Source organism: Mauremys reevesii, linkage group 12 (genome assembly GCF_016161935.1).
Source record: "Mauremys reevesii isolate NIE-2019 linkage group 12, ASM1616193v1, whole genome shotgun sequence".
NCBI lineage: Eukaryota > Metazoa > Chordata > Testudines > Geoemydidae > Mauremys > Mauremys reevesii.
In genome coordinates this window covers 24,391,696-24,402,975 of record NC_052634.1, presented here as the reverse complement: position 1 = coordinate 24,402,975, position 11,280 = coordinate 24,391,696, and the positions used below count along the sequence as shown (strand labels likewise).

The 11,280-nt window shown below is 53.1% G+C and overlaps 1 non-coding gene across 1 annotated transcript; it reads left to right on the top strand.

Annotated features, from left to right (window-relative positions):
* The first annotated feature begins 10,662 nt into the window (after positions 1–10,662).
* LOC120376174 lies at positions 10,663–10,826 on the top strand. The gene has a single exon (XR_005587082.1). It is a non-coding gene; the product is annotated as a U1 spliceosomal RNA (small nuclear RNA).
* Positions 10,827–11,280: the final 454 nt, after the last annotated feature.

Genomic DNA, 11,280 nt, shown 5'->3' with positions numbered 1-11,280 from the left:
CACCAGAGCTGTGAGTCTGGAGGTCAGGACTGGGATGGCAGGGCTGCGGGTCAGGAGTGAGGGCACCAGCAGAGCTGGAGGAGTGCAGGGGCTGCGGGTCTGGAGTGATGGGCACCAGCAGAGCTGTGAGTCTGGAGATCAGCACTGGGATAGCAGGGGCTGCGGGTCGGGAGTGAGGGGCACCAGCAGAGCTGTGAGTCTGGAGTTCAGGACTGGGATCGCAGGGGCTGCGGGTCGGGAGTGAGGTACACCAGAAGAGCTGAAGGGAGCCCAGGGGCTGTGGATCAGGAGTGAGGGCACTGTCAGAACTGGAGGAGCGCAGGGGGCTGCGGGTCAGGAGTGAGGGGCACCGGCATTGCAGTGACTGGGGAGCTCAGCGGGGAGCCTAGGGGGCTGCGGGTCAGGAGTGAGGGGCACCAGCAGAGCTGTGAGTCTGGAGGTCAGGACTGGGATAGCAGGGGCTGCGGGTCGGGAGTGAGGGGCACCACTAGAGCTGGGGGGAACCCAGGAGGCTACAGGTTGGGAGTGATGGGCACCAGTAGAGCTGTGAGTCTGGAGGTCACATCTGCAGGGAACAGTTCTGAACTTGGAGCACTTACAACTTGGAGAGTCTTTGTAGGGCATCCCAAATGTTTCCTGTATTCACAGACAGTTGTTGAGATGGTTCACCCAATTCCTCACCTGTGCACACAGCTCTCGGGAGCACTTTTTTTCAGAGCCATAGAGGTCTGAGACCCACGTCTGTTCCCCTCATTCCAGCTGCGAGATCACATCAGGTTTGGAAACTGGAAACCCTGGGAAGGGAAAGAAAACAAGGAAGGTCCATGGAATTTGTGGGATACTTGTCACAAGGAATATTCCATGGTTTTAACCCCAGCTCATTTTTAAGACGTAACACCCCAAGGCCGGCCTCCTTGGCTCAAAGTGGCAGAAGAGTTATTATTATAACTCATATTCATGACCTTAGTGCCTAAGAGCCAATGAACGGTGGGCCCCTGTTGTGCTAGGCACAGCACAAACCCAGAATAGAAGATGGCCCATGCCCTGAAGAATTTACAGTCTAACTAGACAAGACAGACACAGATGAGGGAAGAGGTGGAACCCGCCAGCAGAGTGAACTATGTGAAGGCAGAGGGACAGATCTGATGAACACAGGTATAGAACTTGAGACTATTGTATTTAATGTTATGACTAGGGCCAGTGTTTTCCGGAAATTGCTGCTATTACTGCATTTCCCCCTGAAATTACTCTTCATTTCTGGAATCACCCTTCGTATCCAGAATAGCTGAACAGAAGGTGGTTGGGGATGCAGGGTCACAAACCCCACATTTCTGCCTGGAGACCCCTGACTCCTCCCCAGGGCACGGGGCAGAGGCTGGGGGCTGGCTGCTTTTGAGACTTGCTGCCAATTTCTTCCCTCCTCATACAAGTCTGGGCTCAGAAAAAACACTGGAGCTTCCCCTTGGGAGATGGGGCACTTGGCAGTGGGACGCTGGGCACCCTCATCGTGCTGCAGCGCAGACGGTGCTCTCGGCTGCGTCCACAGCACCTCTCCCCTGCTCATCTCCCCTGCACACAGCTGATTCATGCCCAGTCTCCCCAGCACACAGCCGGCTGTAGGCTCTCAATGCCCAGTGTCTGGGTCCCACCTTCCCCACACAGCTGGCTCCTGTCCCCTCCCCACAATGCACTTTCCGGCTGTAAAGGATTATATATTGCTCATGCTTGTCAATTACTCTGTTTTCGCTGCCAGCAAACACTGGCCCTACTTATGACTGTTATCTGTATCTTTGAGCCAGCCCTTGAAAGCACGAATACTTCACAGACTGTGGTGCTGAGATGGGCCAGATGATACCGGGGAGGGCTGAGGGATGGGGAGATGGGTTTCCTGTGCAATCTGGTGTCACTAAGGCTGGATCTCAAGGCTGGTTATGCAGAACTCCATCTTCTGAAGCTTTGCCCCGCACAGAAAGGGGCAGGGACTGATTTTACCTCTTTCGGGAGACTGAATATGACAGACTTTTTGGGGAGAAACAGTTGAGTTTGAGCTGACTGAGAAGGGCCTTTTTGGGCTACAAACTGACATGACCTGATAACCCAGACGTAAGCTTTTAAAGAAGGTTTTTAATACACTTTGGAATGATCGGGGATTCCCAAGAGGACTGATGGTAAATAAACATTTTGATGCTTTTCTTGCTTTGTATCTTTTCCCCATAAGGCACAATGCCACTGTCATGGATCCACAGGATCTGTGCAATGCCCTGGCTTTTAAACTGTGCTTGGGAGGTGCCCCTTGAGTGCACTAGAGCACCAAGGGCTCCCACTCGTCCACAAGGACAGGCCATGTAGCTTCAGCACCTGAGACTGAGCCTCTGGCTTCAACACTCCTATTTCAACCTGTGAGCTCTGCCAGCAGGTCCAGCCGAACTACACTCCTGTTCAGAGACTGTTCCTCAGTCAATGCACAGAGCAAGTTTGTGCTGTGACACTGGGCAGACTTTTAAAACATAGCAGGGTTCATTAGTCAACTGAAATACAGCACTGAACGTCTTTAGATTAGCACAGAGAAGCAAATACGACGATATAGTCCATACTGGGCAATGCCCTTGAGCCAGGCTGCTGTAGAAAACAGTTTGGTTTCCTTTCACTGAGCCTGTCCATTTGTCTTCGCTCCGGTAGAGCTCCCTGCATCTGCAAACCCAGTTCTTCCTGCTCCCAAAAACATCATGAGTCCATGTATGCTTCACTCAGCAAAGCTGAGATCCTCCCATGGACAGGTGACAATTATTCCCTTGTCTCTGTCGGGTATTCCACTGATGTAGGTTGGTCCCAGCCAGTCCTTAATGACCCATTCATATCACCCCATGACAGCTCCGTGACAAAACACCTCATGTCTCCTGCTCTTTATAATCATGGCAACACCAACCCCAGAGGGAAACTGAGGTGTGTATTGGCATCACCAAAATTCCTGCCTCTCTCTCTCTCACACACACACACACACACACACACACACTGCTCACAGCCCTTGGAGAGAAAGCAAAGCACAGGAACTGGAGGTTAGTCCAGTGAACACAGTGGAGGACAAGCTGCAATCCTCACAGCCTGGTCAAACAGGAGAGGCATGTGGGTCCCCACCCATAGAGAGGGGCTGGCTAGAGGCCTGATACCCGAGAGGCCATTGCTTGAGCACCACATGGAGGCAGGTCAAAGGCTTCGCTACCCTAGAACTGTGACATCGCAAAAGCACATTTTGGGGAATTAGGAAATCTAGTGACTCAGGTGTAATGGGAGGGAGAATTAAGCTCCCCAGTGTGTGGAGAAGGCTGGGGAATTAAACACTAAAATTCAGGAGCAACAGCCCCTAATTCTTCCGAAAAGAAGGAAGTTTGGGGTGGGCTTTAGCAATTAGGTTGCAGCACATTCATAGATTGGAATTATTAATTAATAAGTGATGTAAATCATGAGTATTAATGCTTGATGCTTATGGACTTCCCAAAGGCCACGTATGGGTTGGGGCGGCTATTGACATTCTTGTAGTCAGAGAAAAGGAGCAGATATGGTATATAGCCATCCTATTACCATAAGGAAGTGGATAAAATACCTCTCCTAGTTACCAGGTTTTCATTTTGTCGGGTCCCTGAGACAGTGTAAACTGAAGCAGGGCTCCCTTCTGATGGGCTCCCTTGCCCGTCGATCTTTCTTTCCAATGGTGTCCGTATCTTGTAAGTATGCACAGTGCAAAACCCTCTTTACTGTACTTACCTTAGTTTAATCGTTACGTGTATTGAGCCTGGCCTATGATTTCAGTTATAACTGTCTGGATTAAATCACATTTCTGTGCGTTTCACCAAATTCCATCTTCTCAATTAACTCTGAGTAGCCATGTACAAGGGCAAGTTGTGCCCCAACCTGTAATCTTATAAGTGTAGAAACTGTACAGGCTACACCACCGCCCTGTGACATCATCAGCCAAGTGCCCATTGGTGCCTGGGAGGTGGCCCTGGTGTGGGAGGGAGGATGCAGCAAGGACTCAGGGTCGGAGGCCGGGGTCACTGTGCATTGAGATGGGGAGGTCATATGGGGAGGGGGGTAATGAGTGGGAGAGGGAGGTCAAGAGTTATAATAATAATATTGGGGGGGGGAATGTATAATGAAGTGAAACTGAACAGAAAGAAAACTGGAGTGGAGGCTCTAAAGCAACAAGGTTTGGGTAGGGATTTGGGGTTAAAGGTCTGGGATCCCCCAGAGCTCTGGATCCCCAAACCTCTCCTCCCTCCCACTGACCCACCCAGCCCACTTCCCGGGTGCCCTTCCCCCACACTCCCCTCCCCTTCTTCCCACTACTCTCAGCCAGCACCACCTCCCGGCACCTTGGGAACTTCTTCTGTTCCCTCCTCGTCTCTCACAACCTCCTCCCTCCCTGCTGCTTCTTAGCTCTAACCCTGCACACGCCCTCCCCATGTCCTGGCACCCCAGAATTATCTACTCCTCCCTTCTCCTCCCCTCCCACGGCTTTGTTCTCCCTTCACCCGTGGGGTCCTGAATGGCAACATTATACACTCTCGTATCAAAAGAGGAGCTCACCTGACTGTCACACAAGCCAGGCATGAGTCATACACCTATTAACTCAATTTAGAATTCTACAGGTGGCATATTTTCCTCCTAAAATGAGGAAACGGCATGAAAGCTACAGTGATTAATGTAGTTATTAAGGTATCCTATAAGGATACATTAAATGCAATTTTAAAATGACTGTTGGCACCAAAAAGGCAAATGTCCAAAAATTATTCTAGTGGGTGGGAGATAAGGCAAAAAAAGGGGGGCAAGGGAACTCGTCAAAACTTGTATGACAATTAAAGGTATAAAGTTATCACTACTCAGGTTTTTTAGAGCCCCCACAGCTTCTAATAACCGAAGGGACAGGACTCCTCACCCAGCGAGGTCACCGTCTCATAGTTCTCCTGCATGACATCCCTGTACAGGGCTCTCTGAGCGGGGTCCAGCAGAGCCCCCTCTCTCCTGGTGAAATACACAGCCACCTCCTTGAAGGTCACCGGCCCCTGAAAGAGCAAGAGCCCCCCACTCAGTACCTGCTGCCCCCGTCACAACCCCACCACTCATGGGGGGAAAGGAGCCAATCAAAGGGAAGCTCTGGGTGGCTCACAGGCAGGAGTCCCACCTCCACCCCATTCACAGCATCCAGGAAACGCCAGGGGGAGGGGACGAAGCGAGAGCCCCTTGTCTCTCCCAGCAGATCCATCACCCCGCAACTAGCCACAGACGGACACAGGAGATGGAGCCCCTAGCAGGGTGCAGGGAGAGCTCACTGGCAGAGAGCCCAACGCTGTTCTCATTGTGAAGAGCAGGACAGGACCAGACTTAGTGGGGGGCAGACGACATGACGGTCCAGGGGGGCCTTGCTGAGGGGGTTCCTCCAGCAGGGGTGTCCGGTCTCTCCTCCCCCCACTTCTCTTCAGCTGTCTGCCCCTGCAGCTCTTCCTGCAGCCCTGACCCCTCCCCCCCCACTTGCAGCTGCCCCGGCCAAGCTGCTCCCAGGAGCCTCCCGTGTGCTGTGCAGGGGGGGGGGGGTTGCTGATGTCAGGGTGGCCCCACCCTCCTGCCTCTGCCCAGTCTCTGCTGAGCTGAGCGGGGGGGGGACAAGATTCTGTGCTGCTGCCTCTGGGTCAGGAGTGGGAGCTGCTGCCCCTGCTGCCGTGTGAACGAGCCTTCGGACTAGTGAGTGCCGCTGTGCTGGGAGTGACAGCGGGTGTGTCTCACCCCCGCCGCCCCCCCCCCCACACACTCACCCCACAATAGACACTTCAATTACTGTTATTACTTCTTTTTACTTCCTGTCAAAATGCGCAAAGTGCACATAGTCTCTGTAATTTTATTCTTTCACATTCGCTCAGGATGACAGTGCTGGTATTTTAGCTTTCTAACTGGTCTGTGCATTTCAAAATTTTATTTCTGTCTTATGCTTAAATTCAATTCTTTGAGTAATGAGTTCTAAAATGCCTCACCTGTCCTGGCTGGAGTAATTATCATTATTACTGTTATTACCGTATTGTGCTTTGTCATTCATTATTTAAAATGGTACAGTCAAATAACAGACTCTACATTTTGCATGTACTTACCTTAGCAGGGCTCATTTAAAAAAAAATTAGCTAAACTCAAAACTTTAGACACTGTGCAGATGAAGATCACTTATCTTCAGATTGTATTTTTAAATCTGTCTGTAAAGTAACTTACAATGTCTATGAAAATAAATACAGTTCCAAGTATGATACTAATAGCAATGATGGAGTGAAATGTTAGTGAGTCACCTACATGATAGTGACCAGTTAACACAAATGCCGAAATAACTAGAGAAATAAATTCCCATTCATAAAACAGAGAAAAAAAACTTTAATCCCCTATGTAAACTAAGTAAATATGTTTTCAGTGGAATGAAAAACAATTGACTAAAATAGAGGAGATAATGGCAGTAACATGGAGCGTGTCTGTTAGAGAAAGTAAGCAGATTTTATTTATTTTTATTTATCTCTACTAAAGATGGGGTAAAAAGTATCAACCTTGTGTTTCTGATACCTGCATTAAAGCTCCAGAACTGATACCTCAAGGCTTGGGATAGGGAATATCTTGCTGTATTGTCTCCTGATTGTTCTAAATTTACTTTTAAATTTAATATGTGGCTGTATTAAGATTATGGGAAAAGAGGTACCAAGTGGTAACAGGGTGAACAATTAGCAGGAAGATTAATTTTAAATAAATTTTTTTTTGTAAAGGCACCTCTGTTTCCAAATGTGCCTTAACCACAGGATACAGGTTGTGTGTCAATCCTAATGAGGTATAATCAGAATCACATTATAAAAAGGGGGTGCCCAGAGCAGGAAAATTGAGCTCCCTATGGGAAATTCCAGCAGGAACCATCCCTCTACTGATGATCAATCCATGAGAGACACCTCAGACCCTAATACTATTGAACAGGATGTGAGTAGAACTAGAGTTGTAACTTTTGCACAGGTCTTCATATAATGTCTATATGCCTTGGGTCGTCATAACCTTAACTGTAACTTCAATAAAACTTGTAAAACCGACTAGACCTTGTACCTGTGAATGTCTGTGTGGTCACTACCCTTGGTCTTTGTGTGTTCCTAGAGACTGTACATTTGAAGCAAGTAGCAGAGGTGACTTTCACTCTGTTAAGCTTGAAACTGTCGCCACCAGAGCCGACCCCGCGGCGGTGTAATACCACATTACAAACTGCACTTTAAATAAAAGGCTGCACAATACACCACACACCAGGCCACCCTCACTTCTGCGCTGCTGCTGCTGGCGGTGGCATGGCCTTCAGAGCTGGGTGCTCGGCCAGCACCTGCCGCTATCAGGCCGCCCTGCCAGTGCTTAATTTGTGCCATGGCTGAGCTCTGGCACCTCTTTCAATACAAATTAAGCACTAGAGGGAGGCACCGGGGCCTGGACGTGACGGTGGGGAGCCCGTGAGGGCCAGGGGTGATGGGGGGCACCAAAATACAAGTTCACCCAGGGTGCCATTTTCTCTAAGGCCAGCCCTGGAGCTGGGTATGGGGGAGGGGCATATCCCCTAAGGCCGTGGTTCTCAAGCAGGGGTCCCTGGACCTCTTAGGGGCTGCGAGCTGGTTTCAGGGGCTCCTCCAAGCAGGGCCAGTGTTAGACTCGCTTGGGCCCAGGGCAGAAAGCCCAAACCTCTCTGCCTGGGGCCATGAGCCCTGCCACCAGGGGCTGAAGCCAAAGCTGGAGCAATTAGCTCTGTGGGGGTCCCTGTCACATGGGGCCCCAGGCAATACCCCTGTTTGCTACCCCCTAACACCAGCCCTGGCTTTTCTGTGCAGAAAACCAGGCATATGCAGGGCAGTGGGGGTTTTATAACATGTTGAGGGGCCTCAGAAAGAAAACAGTTGAGAACCCCTGACTAAGCCTCATTGGTGGGTGCCCCTCTACATCTCACAGCAGTGAGGCTCCAGCCCTGGGATTCTGCTCCCTTTACCTAGCCCCACCTAGGCGTGTTCTTTGCTCTTCCACAAATCAGAGCATTTCCACCTCATGAGTCTGTTCCTAGAATGGAAGCCACATATTAAACAAGTCCCAACAGGTTTGCTACACCCTGGCTTCCTCCCATTCTCCACCCTGTGAATTTCCTGCCCCGCTCCAACCTCTAAACCAGACTGTGCAAGCCTCCCACCTCCTGTGTATCTGCTGTCACTCTCCCTCCAGCAGGAACCCACCAGTAACCCCCAATAATCCCTACCTGAACGGGCTCCTCTGCAGCCATTTCCCTTCCCTGTCCCATGGGAGGATGTGATGAGCTGGAGCGAGACGTGGGCGTCATTCTGCAGCCTGGCAGGGCGAGAAGGGCAGTTGTGGAGGTTTTAGAACAGGCTTTAGTTCATGTCACATCACAATTCCCCCAGGCCCTTTCCCTGCAGACAGACATCCTAGACTCCGCCATGCTGGAAAATGCTTGATCTCTTTATTACAGTGTCAAGTATCAGAGGGGTAGCCGTGTTAGTCTGGTTCTGTAGAAGCAGCAAAGAATCCTGTGGCACCTTATAGACTAACAGATGTTTTGTAGCATGAAGCAGGTGAACACCATTTCTTTCGACCAAGTGCTGGGTGTGCCACCGCTTGCATCCAAAGAAGTGCTCACCCACGTGCTTTCGTGGGTGAACACCACTTCTTCGAATGCAAGCAGTGGGTGAGCCACTGCACTGCGAAGAGTGGAAGTTCACACCACCCACAGCTCATGCCACACTATAATGCTCTACTTTATATTCTGCTTTGCCACACTGCTATGTAGACCTGACCCCTCCTGCCAGGGCTAAATCCACAGACGTTTTTCAGCCTCTGCAGTAATAAAGTCTCTGAACAAAATGCTAGAAAGGAGCAGAACCAAAGGGGCTGGGCAGGCTCCATAGGGGACACTAGTTCCTCCTTCCCCACCGGTGCCCCAGCCATGCCCTGTGGCTGGCAGAGAACGGCCACCCCATCTCCACCCCAGAGGGAGCTGTGTCTCAGGGCTTCCCCAAACAGCACCCAGGAACCCCCATCCCCTTTGGGGAATGACTCAGGGCAACAATTTCCCACCCAAACAAGGACGAATTGCTGCTGATGAAATGGGGGGTGGGGCGAAGCCCCCCAAATATGAGGAGAATTTAAATTGACATTTGAAAATTATAGAAAAAAAATCAGGAAAAATAAGAGACTAGAGAGTCAACAATTTTAGGAAAAACGAGGGAATCTCCTTGGGTTTGACGGTCCTGTGTGGTGAGGGGAGAGAAAAGGGGGAGAACCAGAGAGACTTGTTACCAGTGCTGGGGAGGGAAGTGGCACAGGCAGGAGAAGGAGGCAGGTATCTCCCCCGCCCCCGACTCACACACACTCTCCCCCTGGACTTTCCCGCTGAACAGAGACCGTTCAACCCCCACCTGCCCCACTGCCCTTCCCCCGCCTGCAGCTCCGGCTTCTCCACTCCCCGCCCGCCCCCGCCAGCCACACAACGGGGAACCCCCGGGCCCCAGGCTCTGTCCCCACCTGGAGCCCAGCGGCGCCGGGGGCAGATCCCGGCTGCAGCGGAGAACAGCGGCTCCGCTCCGGCCCGGGCGGCTCCAGCGCTGCCGGCAGCACGTGGCCACCAGGGAGCAGCCGCTGAGCCCGGGCTCCTGCGTCACAATGTGCCCGAGCCCCGCCCCCGGGCGCGGCCCCGCCCCCGGGCTGTGCCGGCGCCCCGCCCCAAGAGCTGCCCCATCCCCGGGCTGTGCCAGAGCCCCGCCCCCAGGAGCTGCCCCGCCCCCCGGCTGTGCCCGAGCCCCGCCCCCAGGAGCTGCCCCGCCCCGGGCTGTGCCAGAGCCCCGCCCCAGGAGCCCCGCCCCCAGGAGCTGCCCAATGTCCCATCTCTGGGCTTTGTTCTCCTGCCTCCTTGTTCCCAGCACCCACCGCTCCCAGCTGCTCCCTTCCTGTGTCTGCAAACATCCCCCCTCCCCCGGGCCGGCTGCAGCGCTCGCTGGGGCTGTCTCCAGTGGCTGAAGTTGCCTCCATCTCTGCTTTACCTGGGGGGGGGGGGGAGACAAAGCGAGGAGATGGTCCCAGGGTGTGAAAGCAGAATTAGGGGCCTGGGAAAGAAGGACTGTTTGGAAGGTGGGTTTTTTGCGAGGGGAGGGGAGGTCATTCCAGTATTGGACCAACTGCCGGTGGGGGGAGAGCGAGAGAGAGAAGCGACACGCAAGCTGCGCTCTTTCCCCAGCAGCAGATGGGCCACGCCGTCTCTCTGCTGGCCTGGCTGCCCGGGACGGGACCCGGCTACCGCTACAGGGCAGGCAAGAGCGGCGGCCCGGGCGGGCATGGGGAGGGGCCCGAGCGGAGGGGCGGAGCCGCGTGAGCAGGTATGCAGATCTGTGTGCGAGCAGAGCATTGTGGGAGCGGACGCAGGCTGCCAGGCAGGGCCCGACCTTGGCACCGGGAGCTCGGCGTGGAGAAGGGACGGTCTCCGGGGGACGCGTCGGGGCAGCTGTCGGCAGTGTGGGCCGGTGGGGGCGAGGCCGGCGGTGGGGGCGCGGCGGTCCGCCCCGTGTGTTATAAGTGCGGGGCGAGCGAGGGCGGGCGGCGGCCGGGCAGCGGGAACTCATACTTACCTGGCAGGGGAAATACCATGATCACGAAGGTGGTTTTCCCAGGGTGAGGCTCATCCATTGCCCTGCGGGTGTGCTAACCCTTGCGATTTCCCCAAATGCGGGAAACTCGACTGCATAATTTGTGGTAGTGGGGGACTGCGTTCGCGCTCTCCCCTGGTGATTGGTTTGAACAACTGACAGTGGGCTGTTTAGGCTTAGTGCACTGCAAAGCAGATTCTCAGGAAAGCAGTTATTATTCTGGGCATTTGGGAGTGCTCTTTTCCACAGGCCCTGTACTTCCAGGTATCTTTGTCACACGTTCCTCCTTGTAAGCAAAGCTCAGCTCCGAACCTTTATTTGGGTCTCTCTGTGTTCTTGGCTTTCCCTGGTCTTTTGCAGCTGATCTGCTCTCTAGTCTGTTTTTGGGGGGCTTGGATTGGCTCTAAGGGGAGCTGCCTGCCTGCTCTGCTTCTTTCCCTGCTTGTAGCTTCTTGCCCGGCCCTTCTTCTCGGGCTCTTCCTCCTTTGACGGGAGGACGGCCTGTCCAAAACGCCTGTCCCACCTGGTCTCCTCGTCCAACAGGCAGCCTCGCCCCCTGCCCTGGGGCCGCTTTGGCTTTCGCTGTCTGTTC